We start from the raw sequence: 4,853 nt of genomic DNA, 5'->3' as shown, positions 1-4,853 counted from the left end.
GAATAAGGTTGAATGTATAGAAGTCGGTTTTTTAGAAATCGGTTTTATATATTCGAGTGTGTGTGTCCCCACAGAAAATGCTCTAAGTGCATTAAGTGCATTAACTCAGCGGAGCACTTCTACAGTACCGAGGCTAGAGTCGACTTCCGGAGCATTGCACTGTGGGTAGCTATCCCACAGTTCCCGCAGTCTCCGCTGCCCATTGGAATTCTGGGTTGAGATCCCAATGCCTGATGGGGCTAAAACATTGTCGCGGGTGGTTCTGGGTACATATCGTCAGGCCCCCGTTCCCTCCCTCCCTCCGTGAAAGCAAGGGCAGACAATCATTTCGCACCTTTTTTCCTGAGTTACCTGTGCAGATGCCATACCACTGCAAGCATGGAGCCCGCTCAGGTAACCGTCACCCTATGTCTCCTGGGTGCTGGCAGACACGGTACGGCATTGCTACACAGTAGCAGCAACCCCTTGCCTTGTGGCAGCAGACGGTACAGTACGACTGGTAGCCGTCATCGTCATGTCCGAGGTGCTCCTGGCCACGTCGGCTGGGAGCTCCTGGGCAGACATGGGCGCAGGGACTAAATTTGGAGTGACTTGACCAGGTCATTCTCTTTAGTCCTGCAGTCAGTCCTATTGAACCGTCTTATGGTGAGCGGGCAGGCGATACGGACTGCTAGCAGTCGTACTGTACCATCTTCTGCCAGGCAGGCAAGAGATGAGGATTGCTAGTAGTCATATTGTACCATCTTCTGCCAGGCAGGCAAGAGATGAGGACGGCTAGCAGTCGTACTGTACCATCTTCTGCCGAGCAGCCATGAGATGTGGATGGCATGCAGTCCTTCTGCACCGTCTGCTGCCAGCCAAAGATGTAAAAGATAGATGGAGTGGGTCAAAACAAGAAATAGACCAGATTTGTTTTGTACTCATTTGCCTCCTCCCCTGTCTAGGGGACTCATTCCTCTAGATCACACTGCAGTCACTCACAGAGAAGGTGCAGCGAGGTAAATCTAGCCATGTATCAATCAGAGGCCAGGCTAATCTCCTTGTTCCAATAAGAACAGTAACTTAGGTGCACCATTTCTTATTGGAACCCTCTGTGAAGTCCTGCCTGAAATACTCCTTGATGTACAGGCACCCCCTTTGTTGATTTTAGCTCCCTGAAGCCAACCCTGTAAGCCGTGTCATCAGTCGCCCCTCCCTCCGTCAGAGCAACGGCAGACAATCGTTCCGCGCCTTTTTTCTGTGCGGACGCCATACCAAGGCAAGCATGGAGGCCGCTCAGCTCACTTTAGCAATTAGGAGCACATTAAACACCACATGCGTTATCCAGCAGTATATGCAGCACCAGAACCTGGCAAAGCGATACCGGACGATGAGGCGACGTCAGCGCGGTCCCGTGAGTGATCAGGACATGGACACAGATTTCTCTGAAAGCATGGGCCCTGCCAGTGCATGCATCATGGTGCTAATGGGGCAGGTTCATGCTGTGGAACGCCGATTCTGGGCTCTGGAAACAAGCACAGACTGGTGGGACTGCATAGTGTTGCGGGTCTGGGACGATTCCCAGTGGCTGCGAAACTTTCGCATGCGTAAGGGCACTTTCATGGAACTTTGTGACTTGCTTTCCCCTGCCCTGAAGCGCATGAATACCAAGATGAGAGCAGCCCTCACAGTTGAGAAGCGAGTGGCGATAGCCCTGTGGAAGCTTGCAACGCCAGACAGCTACCAGTCAGTTGGGAATCAATTTAGAGTGGGCAAATCTACTGTGGGGGCTGCTGTGATGCAAGTAGCCCACGCAATCAAAGATCTGCTGATATCAAGGGTAGTGACCCTGGGAAATGTGCAGGTCATAGTGGATGGCTTTGCTGCAATGGGATTCCCTAACTGTGGTGGGGCCATAGATGGAACCCATATCCCTATCTTGGCACCGGAGCACCAAGCCGCCGAGAACATAAACCGCAAGGGGTACTTTTCGATAGTGCTGCAAGCTCTGGTGGATCACAAGGGACGTTTCACCAACATCAACGTGGGATGGCCGGGAAAGGTGCATGATGCTCGCATCTTCAGGAACTCTGGTCTGTTTCAAAAGCTGCAGGAAGGGACTTTCTTCCCAGACCAGAAAATAGCCGTTGGGGATGTTGAAATGCCTATATGTATCCTTGGGGACCCAGCCTACCCCTTAATGCCATGGCTCATGAAGCCGTACACAGGCAGCCTGGACAGTAGTCAGGAGCTGTTCAACTACAGGCTGAGCAAGTGCAGAATGGTGGTAGAATGTGCATTTGGATGTTTAAAGGCGCGCTGGCGCAGTTTACTGACTCGCTTAGACCTCAGCGAAACCAATATTCCCACTGTTATTACTGCTTGCTGTGTGCTCCACAATATCTGTGAGAGTAAGGGGGAGACGTTTATGGCGGGGTGGGAGGTTGAGGCAAATCGCCTGGCTGCTGGTTACGTGCAGCCAGACACCAGGGCGGTTAGAAGAGCACAGGAGGGCGCGGTACGCATCAGAGAAGCTTTGAAAACCAGGTTCATGACTGGCCAGGCTATGGTGTGAAAGTTCTCTTTGTTTCTCCTTGATGAAACCCCCCGCCCCTTGGTTCACTCTACTTCCCTGTAAGCTAACCACCCGCCCCTCCTCCCTTCAATCACCGCTTGCAGAGGCAATAAAGTCATTGTTGCTTCACATTCATGCATTCTTTATTCATTCATCACACAAATAGGGGGATGACTACCAAGGTATCCCAGGAGGGGTGGTGGAGGAGGGAAGGAAAATGCCACACAGCACTTTAAGCACAGCACTTTAAAAGTTTACAACTTTAAAATTTATTGAATGACAGCCTTCTTTTTTTTGGGCAATCCTCTGTGGTGGAGTGGCTGGTTGGCCGGAGGCCCCCCCACCGCGTTCTTGGCGTCTGGGTGTGGAGGCTATGGAACTTGGGGAGGTGGGCGGTTGGTTACAGAGGGGCTGCAGTGGCAGTCTGTGCTCCAGCTGCCTTTGCTGCAGCTCAACCATACACTGGAGCATACTGGTTTGGTTCTGCAGCAGCCTCAGCATTGAATCCTGCCTCCTCTCATCACGCTGCCGCCACATTTGAGCTTCAGCCCTGTCTTCAGCCCGCCACCTCTCCTCCCGGTCATTTTGTGCTTTCCTGCACTCTGACATTATTTGCCTCCACGCATTTGTCTGTGCTCTGTCAGTGTGGGAGGACAGCATGAGCTCGGAGAACATTTCATCGCGAGTGCGTTTTTTCTTTCTTTCTAAGCTTCACTAGCCTCTGGGAAGGAGAAGATCCTGTGATCATTGAAACACATGCAGCTGGTGGAGAAAAAAAAAGGGACAGCGGTATTTAAAAAGACACATTTTATAAAACAGTGGCTACACTCTTTCAGGGTAAACCTTGCTGTTAACATTACATACATAGCACATGTGCTTTCGTTACAAGGTCGCATTTTGCCTCCTCCCACCGCGTGACTACCCCCTCAACCTTCCCCCCTCCCTGTGGCTAACAGCGGGGAACATTTCTGTTTAGCCACAGGCAAACAGCCCAGCAGGAATGGGCTCCTCTGAGTGTCCCCTGAAGAAAAGCACTCTATTTCAACCAGGTGACCATGAATTATATCTCACTCTCCTGAGGATAACACAGAGAGATAAAGAACGGATGTTGTTTGAATGCCAGCAAACATACACTGCAATGCTTTGTTCTACAATGATTCCCGAGTACGTGTTACTGGCCTGGAGTGGTAAAGTGTCCTACCATGAAGGACGCAATAAGGCTGCCCTCCTCAGAAACCTTTTGCAAAGGCTTTAGGACTACATCTAGGAGAACTGCAAATGCCAGGGCAAAGTAATCCTTTCACATGCTTGCTTTTAAACCATGTATAGTATTTTAAAAGGTAAACTCACCAGAGGTCCCTTCTCCGCCTGCTGGGTCCAGGAGGCAGCCTTGGGTGGGTTCGGGGGGTACTGGCTCCAGGTCCAGGGTGAGAAACAGTTCCTGGCTGTCGGGAAAACCGGTTTCTCCGCTTGCTTGCTGTGAGCTATCTACAACCTCATCATCATCATCATCATCATCTTCGTCCCCAAAACCTGCTTCCGTATTGCCTCCATCTCCATTGAAGGAGTCAAACAACACGGCTGGGGTAGTGGTGGCTGAACCCCCTAAAATGGCATGCAGCTCATCATAGAAGCGGCATGTTTGGGGCTCTGACCCAGAGCAGCTGTTCGCCTCTCTGGTTTTCTGGTAGGCTTGCCTCAGCTCCTTCAGTTTCACGTGGCACTGCTTCGGGTCCCTGTTATGGCCTCTGTCCTTCATGCCCTGGGAGATTTTCACAAAGGTTTTGGCATTTCGAAAACTGGAACGGAGTTCTGATAGCACGGATTCCTCTCCTCAAACAGCGATCAGATCCCGTACCTCCCGTTCGGTCCATGCTGGAGCTCTTTTGCGATTCTTGGACTCCATCATGGTCACCTGTGCTGATGAGCTCTGCATGGTCACCTGCAGCTTGCCACGCTGGCCAAACAGGAAATGAGATTCAAAAGTTCGCGGTTCTTTTCCTGTCTACCTGGCCAGTGCATCTGAGTTGAGAGTGCTGTCCAGAGCGGTCATAATGGAGCACTCTGGGATAGCTCCCGGAGGCCAATACCATCGAATTGTGTCCACAGTACCCCAAATTCGAGCCGGCAACGTCGATTTAAGCGCTAATCCACTTGTCAGGGGTGGAGTAAGGAAATCGATTTTAAGAGCCCTTTAAGTCGAAATAAAGGGCTTCATTGTGTGAACGGGTGCAGGTTTACATCGATTTAACGCTGCTAAATTCGACCTAAAGTCCTAGTGTAGACCAGGGCTTAGGCT

The sequence above is a fragment of the Lepidochelys olivacea genome, assembly GCF_965140295.1.
Source record: "Lepidochelys olivacea isolate rLepOli2 genome assembly, chromosome: 5".
Lineage (NCBI taxonomy): Eukaryota > Metazoa > Chordata > Testudines > Cheloniidae > Lepidochelys > Lepidochelys olivacea.
Note: the sequence above shows the minus strand (reverse complement) of the source record.